The sequence below is a fragment of the Jaculus jaculus genome, chromosome 1, assembly GCF_020740685.1.
Source record: "Jaculus jaculus isolate mJacJac1 chromosome 1, mJacJac1.mat.Y.cur, whole genome shotgun sequence".
In the NCBI taxonomy this organism is placed as follows: Eukaryota; Metazoa; Chordata; class Mammalia; order Rodentia; family Dipodidae; genus Jaculus; species Jaculus jaculus.
This window is the reverse complement of record NC_059102.1, coordinates 163,421,009-163,434,213: the sequence shown is the minus strand read 5'-3', so window position 1 is coordinate 163,434,213 and position 13,205 is coordinate 163,421,009. Positions and strand designations below refer to the sequence as shown.

General features: G+C 42.5%; 1 pseudogene; it reads right to left on the bottom strand.

The window, feature by feature from the left end:
- Window positions 1-8,007: 8,007 nt before the first annotated feature.
- Window positions 8,008-8,488, bottom strand: LOC123455748 (annotated as a pseudogene).
- Window positions 8,489-13,205: the final 4,717 nt, after the last annotated feature.

The window sequence follows — 13,205 nt, the reverse complement described above, 5'->3', positions numbered from 1 at the left end:
TGAAGCGATTGCGGCCCGCCCAGCGCAGTCTGGCCAGGCAGCAGCAGCAGCAGCAGCAGCAGCAGCAGCAGAGAAGACCAAGCAACAAATGTTTCAACTCGATCAGCCTTCTTGCCAAGTTAAGAAATCTGAAGGAAAGACAGCTGAGTTCAACTAAAGAGCTACTGAAAGTGCAAGCAACTCCAGAAGTCTGAATTCTCCCATCCCCCACCATGAGAACTGTGAACCTCCAGCATTCAGCCCCCAGTGGCAGCGCAGGCAGCAGAGCAGATCAGAGGTACAGCTGCACAGCACAACACAGAGGGATCGAGGCAGGCACTCAGCATTGGTGAGATTGGAAGCCACCCCAAAAGGTAACGAGGCTGACTGGCCAAAAACAAACAGGTACACAGGCCTGCACTGCAAGAACTAATCTCTGTTTCCTTGTCAGGGCACATTATAGAGTATATATTCTTGATTGGCTTTACCATTTTCAAATAACCTATCTTTGGGGGTTAAATATTGTTGCCTTTGGTGCTTTCATATATATAGGGCCTTTGGTTTTTTTTTGCTTCCGTCATTATTGGGGGCAGGGTCTGATCCAGATCCAGGTTGACCTGGAACCCAATTCAGAGCAGAAATTTCTACCTCCCAGCTAACAAGATTAAGGGTATAGAACAACACACACCCTTAGGGATTTTGGCTTTATATGACTATCTGTTTGTTGTAATCCCCACAATTGCATACTTTGTGCTGATTTTTACTGATTGTGTATGTTACTTGGTTGAAGTTTAGAATTTTCCAGTAAATTATTACACCCAGTCCACTAGAACACTTGTTTAGTAAGCAAACTCAACACCTGGGATTACTTCTGTGGCTTGATTGGGGGACAAGAGCTACACTTGGCACCTTGGACTCATATCCTGAGGTATACAAGGTGGATTGCCACATCTGGGAACACTGCAGATAAGTAGAAGACCCAAGCATCAAATCAATTCAGGATGAAAAAGTCGCTACAATATAATACAAGAAACAATACAGTCCCACCAAAAACTATAAACCATCAGAAATGATCACCAATGAGACTGTTTTAGATGAAATGTCTGACAAAGATTTCAAGAAAATGATGGTATCTATGCTCAAAGAAATCAGAGAAGAAATGAAGGGAATCAAAGAAGAAAACAAAGGAATTAAAGAAGAAAACAAACTTCTGAAAGAGAACACAGGAAACCAGCTTAATGAAATAAAGAGATGATTACAAGACATGAGTAAGGAAATAGAAATACTGAAGAAAAACCAGGCTGAAATCCTGGCTCTGAAGAATACAGTCAATGAAATAAAAAACTCTGTGGAAAGTCTCGCCAGTAGAATGGATGAAGGAGCAAACAGAATATCTAAACTAGAAGACCAGGTAGTAGATCTGATGCAGTGCAACAAAGAGAAAGACAAGCTAATAGCAAGGTTTGAATGGGAATTTCAAGATATCTGGGACACTATGAAAAGATCAAGCATAAGAATTCAGGGTGGGGGCTGGAGAGATGGCTTAGCGGTTAAGCACTTGCCTGTGAAGCCTAAGGACCCCAGTTCAAGGCTCAGTTCCCTAGGACCCACGTTAGCCAGATGCACAAGGGGGCGCATGTATCTGGAGTTTGTTTGCAGTGGCTGGAGGCTCTGGTGCGCCCATTCTCTATCTCTCTGTATCTGCCCCCCCCCCCCGTCATTCTCAAATAAATAAATAAAAATGAACAAAAAACTTAAAAAAAAATTCAGGGTGGGCTGGAGATGGCTTAGTGGTTAAGTGCTTGCCTGTGAAGCCTAAGACCCTGGTTCAAGGCTCAATTCCCCAGGACCCACATGAGCCAGATGCACATGCATCTGGCATCTGGAGTTCGTTTGCAGTGGCTGGAGGCCCTGGGATGCCCATTCTCTATCTGCCTCTTTCTCTCTGTCAAATAAATAAATAAAAATAAAAATAACAACAACAACAACAAAAATAATTCAGAGCATAACAGAAGGAGAAGAATTTCATTCCAGAGGCTTAGTAGGTGTTTTCAACAAAATCATAGAAGAAAAAATTCCCCAAATTGGAAAAGAAATGCCAGTGCAGATACAAGAAGCTTTTAGAACACCAAACAGACAAAATCTGGGAAGAACCACCTCCTCACCATGTTATAATTAAACTATTAAACACACAAACCAAGGAAAATATATTGAAAGCAGTTAGAGAGAAGAAGCAAGTCACCTAAAAGGCAAGCCCATCAGAATAACTGCATAGTACTCAGCACAAACTTTAAAAGCCAGAAGGGCTTGGAATGATGTATTCCAAGTTCTGAAAGGTAACAACTGTCAACCAAGATTACTTTATCCTGCAAAGCTATCTATCCAAATTAATGGAGAAATAAGGACATTCCACAACAAAAACAGGCTAAAGGAATTTAACAACTAAACCAACTCTACAGAATATACTTGAAGGAATCCTTAATACCAAAGAGAAAGCAAAACACACACAGGAGGAAATAGAAAAGAATAAACCACACTCAAATAACAATTAAAACAAACGAGTAAAGGGAAAATAAGAAACACTACAAAATAAGAAGAATGGCAAGAATAAATGCATACCTTTCAATAATAACTCTTAATATCAATGATCTCAATGTGCCATCCAAAAGACACAGGCTTGCAGAATAGATTAAAAAGCAGGATCCTGCCATATGTTGCCTCCATGAAACTCATCTCTCAATACAAGACAGATACTGCCTCAGGATGAAAAACTTGAAGCTTTTCCACTAAATTCAGGAAAAAAAACAAGGATGCCCATTGTCCCCACTTTTATTTAATATAGTACTGGAAGTCTTGGCTACAGCAATAAGGCAAGAGACACTCATAAAAGGGATACAAATTGGAAAGGAAGAGATCAAATTATCACTATTTGCAGATGACATGATTCTATATATAAAAGACCCTAAAAACTCTACCAGCAAACTGTTAAAGCTGATAAACACTTTTAGCAATGCAGCAGGATACAAAATAAATACACAGAAATCAGTAGCTTTCCTACATACCAACAACAAACGTATGGAGAATGAAATCAGGGAATCTCTCCCATTTACAATTGCCTCAAAAAAAAAAAAAAGTGCTGTGGAATAAACTTAACTAAGGGAGTAAAAGAGCTCTACAATGAGAACTTTAAAACACTCAGCAAGAAATTGCAGAAGACACAAGGAAATGGAAAGACATCCCATTCTTGGATTGGAAGAATCAATATTGTGAAAATGTCTATTTTACCAAGAGCAATCTACACATTTGATGCAATCCCCATTAAAATTCTAATGGCATTCTTCACAGGAATAGAAAAAAAAATCCTAAAATTCATTTGGAAGCACAAAATACCTCGAATAGCCAAAATGATTTTGAGCAACAAAAATAAGGTTGGTAGCATCACCATACCTGATTTTAAGCTATATTACAAAGCCATAGTAAGAAAAACAGCATGGTATTGGCACAAAGACAGACATATAGATCAATGGAACAGAATAGAGGACCCAGATGTTAATCCAGGCAGCTATAGCCATCTGCTTTTTGACAAAAATGCCAAAAATATTTATTGGAGAAAAGACAGCCTCTTCAACAAGTGCTGCTGGGAAAACTGAATATCTATATGTAGAAAAATGAAAATAGGTCCTTATCTTTCTCCATGCACAAGAATCAAATCCAAGTGGATCAGAGACATTAATATTGGACCTGAAACTCTGAAATTGCTAGAGGAAGAGGTAGGGGAAATCCTTCAACATATTAGCATAGGTAATGACTTTCTGAGTATAATCCCAATTGCTAAGAAAAGAAAACCACAAATCAACTACTGGAATCTCATGAAATTACAAAGCTTTAGTACAGCAAAGGACACTGTGAATAGAGCAAAGAGACAACCTACAGAATGGGAGCAAAACTTTGCCAGCTACACATATAACAGAAGATTAATATTCAGATTATGCAAAGAACTCAAAAAAAAAACAGAATAATAAGAAATCAAACAACCCAATAAAAAAATGGGCTATGGAACTAGAGAATTCTCACCAAAAGAAATACAGATGGCATATGAACATCTAAAAATGTGTTCTACATCCTTAGCCATCAGAGAAATATGCAAATTAAAACTACCTTGAGATTCCATCTCTCTCCTGTCAGAATGGCTATCATCAAGAAAACAAATGACAATAAATGTTGGTGAGGATGTAGTAAAAGGGGAACCCTACTGCACTGTTGGTGGGGATGTAGTCTGGTACAGCCATTGTGGAAATCAGTGTGGAGGTTTTTGAGAGAGCTAAAAATAGATTTGCCATATGATCCAGCTATAGCACTCCTAGGCATATATCCTAATAACTCTTCTCACTACCTTAGAGATTCTTGCACACCATGTTTATTGCTGCTGTATTCACAATAGCTAGGAAATGGAACCAGCCTAGATGTCCATTCACAGATGAATGGATAATAAAGATGTGGTACATCTACACAATGGAGTTCTATTCAGCGGTAAATAAAAGTGAAATTTTCAGGGAAATGGATGGATCTGAAAAGGATTCTATTAAGTGAGGTAACCCAGGCTCAGAAAGCCAAACGTCGCATGGTCTCTCTTATATGTTGATCCTAGCTACAAATGTATAGACTTGTGTGTGATCTGGAACCAAAAATCAGTAGCAGATGCCCATAAGCTAGAAAAAGGCTATAAGGGAGGGAGGACAGGGAAGGTCTTAAGAGGATGGTATTGTATATATGTAAGTAGAAGAACAGATTAAAGGGAGGGGAAAGGCCTAACCAAGGTCACAGGAAAAGATTGTATAAAAGAAAGGTGTGGGGGGGGTCAATCAAAATTCAAGATATCCTGAATATGACATATGAAAATATATTTTCTTAAACAATGGCACATCCAGAAGCCATAGATTGTTACTAGAAAATTTTCAGTGCCTGCGATGGGATACCTTCCAGTGAATTGTTGGCCAGGGAGGTCCCTGATTTAGGGGCTGGAGAGATGGCTTAGTGGTTAAAGCATTTGCCTGCAAAGCCAAAGGATCCCAGTTCAATTCTCCAGGACCCACATAAGCCAGATGCACAAGGGGTGCATGCATCTGGAGTTCATTTGCAGGGCTAGATGTCCTGGCGTGCCCATTATCTCTCTCTCTCCCCCTCTCTCCTTCTCTTTCTCTCCCCCTCTTTCTCATTCTCAAATAAATAAATTAATTAATAATAAAAAATTTTTAATCACCTTAGGGCTGGAAGATAGCTCAACAGTTAACGGCCCTTGCTTTCAAAGCCTTCTGCCCTGTGTTCAGTTCCTCAGTACCCATATAAAACCATATGCACAAAGTGGTCCAAGCATCTGGAATTCATTTGTAGGAGAAAGAGGTCCTGCTGCACCCATGCACACACATACACACTGTCTTGTAAATAAATAAATAAAAATTTACTTAAAAGGTAGTCAGGAGCCCTAGGGGTGTAATGTCTGCTGCTGTCTGGCTAAATGTATATACTATGCTTTTCAAACTGCCCAGTAAGCACTTCTCTTAATGTCCGTACCTGTATATTACTGCTACTCTCACTTTTGGTAGAGAATCTTCTCTTTTCAGATGGCAGTGACCTTGGGATGACTCAGAAGGCATCATGGTGCTGGGAAGAAGTGACAGGAGTGCTCAGCACTGCAATATCTCTATCACACCTTCCAAGGCTCAGGGTCTATTGTGGAAGAGGTGGCAGGAAGAATGTAAGAGCCAAAGGAAGGGTAGGACTCCTTACAACATGCTTCCCCCAGACACAAAATGGCCTGGATATCCAAGACCTCACAGTGCCTAACATTATCTACACAAGACCATCATAATAGGAGGAAAAGATCATGACATCAAAATAAAAGAGAGACTGATTTGAGAGGAGGAGATAGGATGGAGAATGGAGTTTCAAAGGGGAAAGTTGGGGGAGGGAGGGTATTACCATGGGATATTTTTATAATCATGGAAGTTTTTAATAAAACAAATTTGAAAAGAAAAAATAATTAAAGCCTGGTATGGTGGCACACACAAATTTTTAATCCCAGCACTCAGGAGGCAGAGGTAGGAGGATTGCAGAGAATTCGAGGCCACACTGAGACTGAATTTCAGGTCAGCCTGGGCTAGAGTGCAACCCTACCTCAAAAAAGAAAGAAAGGACTTTAATCCCAGCACTTGGGAGGCATTTGCCTGCCAAGCCAAAGGACCCAGGTTTAATTTCCCAGGACCCATGTAAGCCAGATGCACAGGTGGCACATGTGTCTCGAGCTTGATTTTAGTGGCTAAATGCCTTGGTATATTCATTCTCTCTCTGTGTCTACCTCCTTCTCTCTCTCCCTCTCAAATATATAAAATAAATTTTATTTTATTTTATTTATTTGAAAGCAACAGACAGAGAAAGAGGCAGAGAGAATGGACACACCAGGGCCTCCAGCCACTGCAAATGAACTCCAGATGCATGCGTCACCCCGTGCATCTGGTTTCCGTGGGCACTGGGGAATTAAGCCTTGAACCAGGCTTCACAGGCAAGAGCTTAACTGCTAAGCCATCTCTCCAGCCCAACATATATTAAAAAAAAATTAAATTAAAATCCCAGCACTTGGGAGGCAGAGGTAGGAGGATTGCCGAGAGTTCGAGGCCACCCTGAGACTACAGAGTGAATTCCAGGTCAGCCTGGACTAGAGCGAAACCCTACCTCAGAAAACCAAATAAATAAATATAATAACAATAACAATAATAATAATAAATTAAGGGCTGGAAAGATGACTTAGTAGTAAAGGCACTTACTTGCAAAGCCAAAGAACCTAGGTTTGATTCCCCAGGACCCACATAAGCCAGATGCACAAGGTAGCACATGCATGTGGAGTTCATTTGCAGTGGCTAGAGGCCTTTGTGCTCCCATTTTCTGTCTCTATCTGCTTCTTCTGTCCTTCTCAACTTAATAAATAAAAAATATATTTATTATTTTTTTATTTATTTGAGAGATAGCCAGGGAGAAAGACAGACACAGAGAGAGAATGGGCACACCAGGCTCTTTGGCCAAACTCCAGATGTGTGCACCCCCTTGTGCTTTAACCGCTAGGCTATCTCTCCAGCCCCATAAAAAATATATTAAAATAATTAAAGGCTGGAGAAATGACAATAGTTAAGGCATTTGCCTGAAAAGCCAAAGGATCCCGGTTTGATTATCCAGGACCCATGTAAGCCAGATGCACAAGGGGCACATGCATCTGGAGTTCGTTTACAGTGGCTGAAGGCCCTGGCATGCCCATTCTTTCCCTTTCTCTTTCTCTCTCTCTCTCTCTGCCTCTTTCTCTGTATCAAATAAATAAATTAAGTATATTTTTAAAAAATTAAATCAAAGCCAGGAGTGGTGGTTCATGCCTTTCATCCAAGCACCAGGAGGCAGAGGTAGGAGGATTACCATGAGTTCAAGGCCACCTTGACACTACAGAGTGAATTCCACATCAGCCTGAGCTAGAGTAAGACCCTACCTCAAAAAAAAAAAAAAAAATTAAATGACCTTAATCCCTTCTCAAAGCAGTACCCTCCCTGAAATCTAACAACTTACTAGGTCCCACATCTTACAAATCTACTACTTCTCTTTCTTCCTCTCTTCCTCCCTCCCTTTCATTCTTTCTTTTCTTTTCTTTCCTTTCCCTTCCTCCCTCCTTCCCTCCCTCCCTCCCTCCCTCTTTTCTTTTTTTCTTTCTTTTTTTCCAGGGCTAGGGATATAACCCAGGGTCCTGTGCATGCTAGTCAGGGCCATATCACCAGACCCACTACTTCTTCCTGCTTTTCCTTTTATTTATTTATTTATTTTTTCGTTTTGTTTTTGGAGGTAGGATCTTGTTCTAGCCTAGGCTGGCCTGGAATTCACTATGTAGTCTCAGGCTGACCTCAAACTCAGTGATTTTCCTACTTTGGAATTTATAGTGCCCATGCCCAGTCAGATCCACCTTTCCCCTCTCCTTTTTTTTTTCTGACTACCAATTCAACAAAAATATAAAATAATACTCTTCAGCCTTACTGAGGTGGCTGACCACGTCCACAACCAAATCTGTCTCTACCAGGGGGCACAGCACTCTGTCTGTCTGTAGGTGTCTGCCAGCTTCCCCTCTGGTGGGTGAGTCTTGCAGGTCACTAACCTCCTAGGCCTTTGGGCCGAGGCCCGCCAGTCTCAGGATGGCTGCTGCGCCAGGTGGCAGGCACAATCTCAGGAGGCAAGTGGAGGGAATCATGGAGATACTGGATGCCCTCATAAGATACCAGCAGAAATGTTTCCAGGCAAACTGTTCCTTCACGCAGCCTTGGGACTTGAGAGACTGCATGGCCTTCATGAAGTGAAGGTTGGGTGCATTCTTGTCTGCCAGCTTGGGTTGCTTGGGCATGTGGAAGTCCTTTTTGGCCACCATCACTTCCTCTTTAAACAGGAGTTTATAAATGGCAATCTGGTTCTTCTTTGGCATCAACATCACAGTGGCTGCGGGTTCCAAGGCCGTGGCAAGAAGGAAGGGGCGAGCATGATGCAGCAACTCCTCTGGGTTTCCACTCTTTCTTCTTTTTCTTTTTCTCTTTCTCTCTTTTTTTCCTTTGGTATTTCGAGGTAGGGTCTCACTTTATTCCACGCTAACCTGGAACTCATCGTGTGCCACCATGCCCGGCTTCCCACCTTTTTTTTTTTTTTCTTTTTTTCAAGGTAGGGTCTCACTCTAGCCCAGGCTGACCTGGAATTCACTATGGAGTCTCAGGGTGGCCTCGAACTCATGGCAATCCTCCTACCTCTGCCTCCCGAGTGCTGGGATTAAAGGCGTGCGCTACCACGCCCGGCTCCCACCCTTTCTTAACATCACTATACCAAGTTTTCAACACACAAACCTTTGTGGAACAAAGAATAATAGAAATTATATTAGCAAAGTATATACTACATATAGGTGGGTGTATAAATATAGACAGGTATGGAGAGAAGACAAAAATAGCAAATTGTTAATGGTGGATCTTTTATTTTTGGCGCTGAAGATTAAACCGAGAGTCTTGTACATGCTTCTACCATTGAACTACATCCACATCTCCTTAATTTATAAATCCAGATGAAGAAGATATAGATGGCTGGAAAGATGACTCAGCAGTTAAAGGCCCTTGCTTGCAAAGCCTGAAGGCCTGGTTTCATTAGTACTCAAAGCCAGATTCAAAGTGGCATATGTGGACTGGAGGAATGGCTTAGTGGTTAGGTACTTGCCTGCAAAGCCAAAGGACCTCGACTCAATTCCCAGGACCCATGTAAGCCAGAAGCACAAGGTAGTTCATGCATCTGGAGTTCGTTTGCAGTGGGTGGAGGCCCTGGTGTGTCATTCTCTCTCTTTCTCTCTCAAATAAATAAATAAATAAAATATATTTTTAAAAAGTGGGGTCTGAAGAGATGGCTTAGTGATTAAGGCATGTGCCTGCAAAGCCAAAGAATCTGGGTTTGATTCTCTAGGTCCCATGTAAGCCATATGCACATTATCACCCTCTCTCTCTCTCTGCCTCTTTCTCTCTCTCAAATAAATAAATAAATAAAGTATATATTTTTAAAAAAGTGGCCAGGCATGGTGGTGCACGCCTTTAATCCCAGCACTAGGGAGGCAAAGATAGGAGGATTGCTGTAAGTTCGAGGCCACCCTGACACTACATGGTGAATTCCAGGTCAGCCTGGACCAGAGTGAAACCCTACCTCGAAACAAACAACAAACAAAAGACAAAGTGGCACATATGTCTGGAGTTCATGTGTACTATGCCCTGGTATGCCCATTCTCATTCTCTCAAATGAAAATTGTTAAAATAGTGCTGGAGAGATGGTTTAGCGGTTAAAGGCACTTGTTTGCAAAGTCTGAGAGCCTGGGTTCAATTCTCCAGTACCAAATACAGAAAGTGAAGCTTGTGCCTGGAGTTCTGTTTTCAGTGCCAGCAGGCCCTGGAGTGCCCATTCTCTCTCTCTGCTTGCAAATAAGTAAACACGGTATTTTTAAAAATATCAATCATAAGCTGGGCATGGTGGCGCAAGCCTTTAATCCCAGCACTTGGGAGGCAGAGGTAGGAGTATTGCAGTGAATTTGAGGCCACCCTGAGACTCCACAGTGAATTCCAGGTCAGCCTGGGCTACAGCGAGACCCTACCTCGAAAAACTATACATATACATATACATATACATATACATATACATATACATATACATATACATATACATATACATATACATATACATATACATATACATATACATACATACATACATACATACATACATACATATATATATATATATATATATATATATATATATATATATATATAAATGGATTGGAGAGATGGCTTAGTGGTTAAGGCACTAGCCTGTGAAGCTTAAGAATGCTTGTTCAGATCTCCGGGTCTCACATATAGCCAGACGCTTAAGTAACACAGGCATGCAATGTCATGCATGCACACAAGGGAGGGCACATGTGTCTAGAGTTTGTTCACAGCGGGCCCATTCTCTCTTTGTCTCTGTCTCCCTCTCTGTCTGTCAAAAATAAAAATAAACTAGGCGTGGTGCATGCCTTTAATCCCAGCACTCGAGAGGCAGAGGTAGGAGGATTGCCGTGAGTTCAAGGCCACCCTGAGACTCCATAGTGAATTCCAGGTCAGCCTGGGCTAGAGTGAGACCTTACCTCAAAAAACAAACAAACAAAAAAATCTAAGCAGGGTCTAGAGAGGTGGTTTTGAGGGGAAGGTGTCTATAGTTCCTAGTTCCTTTGCAGTGGCTGAAGGCCCTGCCTGGTTCGCTCTCTCTCTCTCTCTCTCTCTCTCTCTCTCTCTGTCTGCATCTTTCTCACTCTCTGTCAAATAAACAAATAAAATACAATAAAAATCCAGGCATGGGGGCTGGAGTGATGACTTAGTGGTTAAGTGCTTGCCTGTGAAGCCTTAAGGACCCCAGTTCAAGATTCGATTACCCAGGACCCATGTTAACCAGATGCACAAGGGGGTGCATGCATCTGGAGTTCGTTTGCAGTGGCTGGAAGCCTTGGGGTGCCCATTCTCTCTCTCTGCCTCTTTTTCTGTCTGTTGCTTTCAAATAAATAAAAGTCCAGGTACGGCCACACATGCTTGTAAACCTGGATCTATGGGGTGGGGGTGGGGAGGAGATGATAGGAGAATCACTGGTCAGGCAGCTCCAGGTTCCATGAGACTCAAGGAAGCATCATAGGACAGAGAAGGACACCCAACCTTCTACTCTGGCTTCCACACATGCGCACAGGGCACATGCATCTGCATGCACACATGAGCACACACATACACAATATGCATATACCATAAACATACCACATACATATATCACACATACACCAAAAAAGCAAAAATATAATAAATGTTTTTTGGCTTATTCCTGGGTGTAGAGGAAGCAGCCATTTATCTAACTTGGTGACAGATGGCTTCAGGTCTTGTCAGAAATCTCTTCAATCTTCCCTGAGCTCACTCTTTTTAGGCTTTGTCCCAATGAGCAAGAAAAAAATTCATTTTATTATAAATATTTTTATTTATTAGAGGAGAGAGGTAGGGAGGAAGAAGTAGAGAGAGGGAGAATGGGCATGCCAGGGTCTCCAGCTGCTGCAAATAATATATGTGCCACCTTGTGCAGCTAACTGGCTTACATGGTTCCTGAGGGATTGAACTTGGGTCCTTTGGCTTTGCAGGAAAATACCTTAACTGCTAAGCCATCTCTCCAGCCAAAAATTTCTGCTTTGATTTTTTTTCCCCCAAGGTAGTGTTCAATGTAGCTCAGGCTGACCTACAATTCACTATGTAATCTTAGGGTGGCCTCAAACTCACAGTGATCCTCCTACCTCTGCCTCCCGAGTGCTGGAATTAAAGGTATGTGCGCCACCATGCCAGGTTGATTTTATTTATTTATTTTTGGTTTTCTGAGATAGGGTCTCATAATAGCTCCAGCTGCCCTGGAATTCACTATGTAGTCTCAGGGTGGCCTTGAACTCATGGTGATCCTCCTACCTCTGCTTCCCAAATGCTGGGATTAAAAGCATGTGCCACCATGCCTGGCTCAAAATTTCTTTTAAAAAAATATTTATTTACTTATTTGAGAGAGGGGCAGATATATATAGAGAGAATGGGTATGCCTCCAACCAATATAAATGAACTCCAGATACATGCACGACCTTGTGTATCTGGCTTATGTGGATATTAGTGAATTGAACCTGGGTCCTTAGGCTTTGCAGGCAAGCACCTTAACAGCTAAGCCATCCGTCCAGGCCAAAAAATTTTCTTTCTGAAGGCATTGTGTATCATCATCTCACCCAAGTTTTACTAGAGCCTCCATTAGGATGGGTTTATGATTTTCAAATGCAGACAGGGAAACTGAGGCTTAGAGAAGTCCTGTGAGTTGCCCATGACCCAATAGCTAGACTACAATCCTGAGTGATACTCTAGCCCGGGCTCTTAACCAGGCCCTAGAATCCTGTGGTGAACTTGTAATGCCATTTACAACCATGTGGTGGCACCCCAGCCTCTTGCTGGTTCTGTTCTCATTTACTGACTGCCCTGATCCCAGGGCTCAGGTCTTACTCTCCTTCTCCAGCCAGCAGTCATGGAAACCCCAGCTAAGAAGTTTGACACCTCTGAGGCCCTCCCTCCATCCTTCTGTCCCTCCTACTCAGCAGCCTGGCATGAGGGAATGGACTGGCAGTGGAACACCAGATCCCCTCCATGGGCCTCCAGATCCTCCACCTCTCTCCACTGCTCTGTGCTCCCAAGGCTGCCCTCTGCCACCTGCAGTACCCGAGTTCTTGGGGCCTCTGGCTACTGGCTGGGTTTGCCCATGGGAGGCAGGAGAGAACAGAGCGAGTGGGGATATTTGCATCCTGCTCAGCAACAGCCAAGGTCTCCTACTGCAAGCCACAGCTCCTGTCACGGAGCACAACTCTGCCTTCCAGACTGGGACAGTAGCAACCCCCCTTCCACCTGGACTTGGATGATGTCCTCTTTGGTGGGCTCCATACTTTTGCAAGCTGTCCTGTTATTAGACTGTCTTCATTTGTCCTATTTGAACATGTGACCTGATTGCTAAGAAAAAAACACGGTCCAGAGCCAGGTGTGGTGGCGCACTGGCACTCAGGAAGCAGAGGTAGCAGGATCACCATGAGTTCGAGGCCAGCCTGA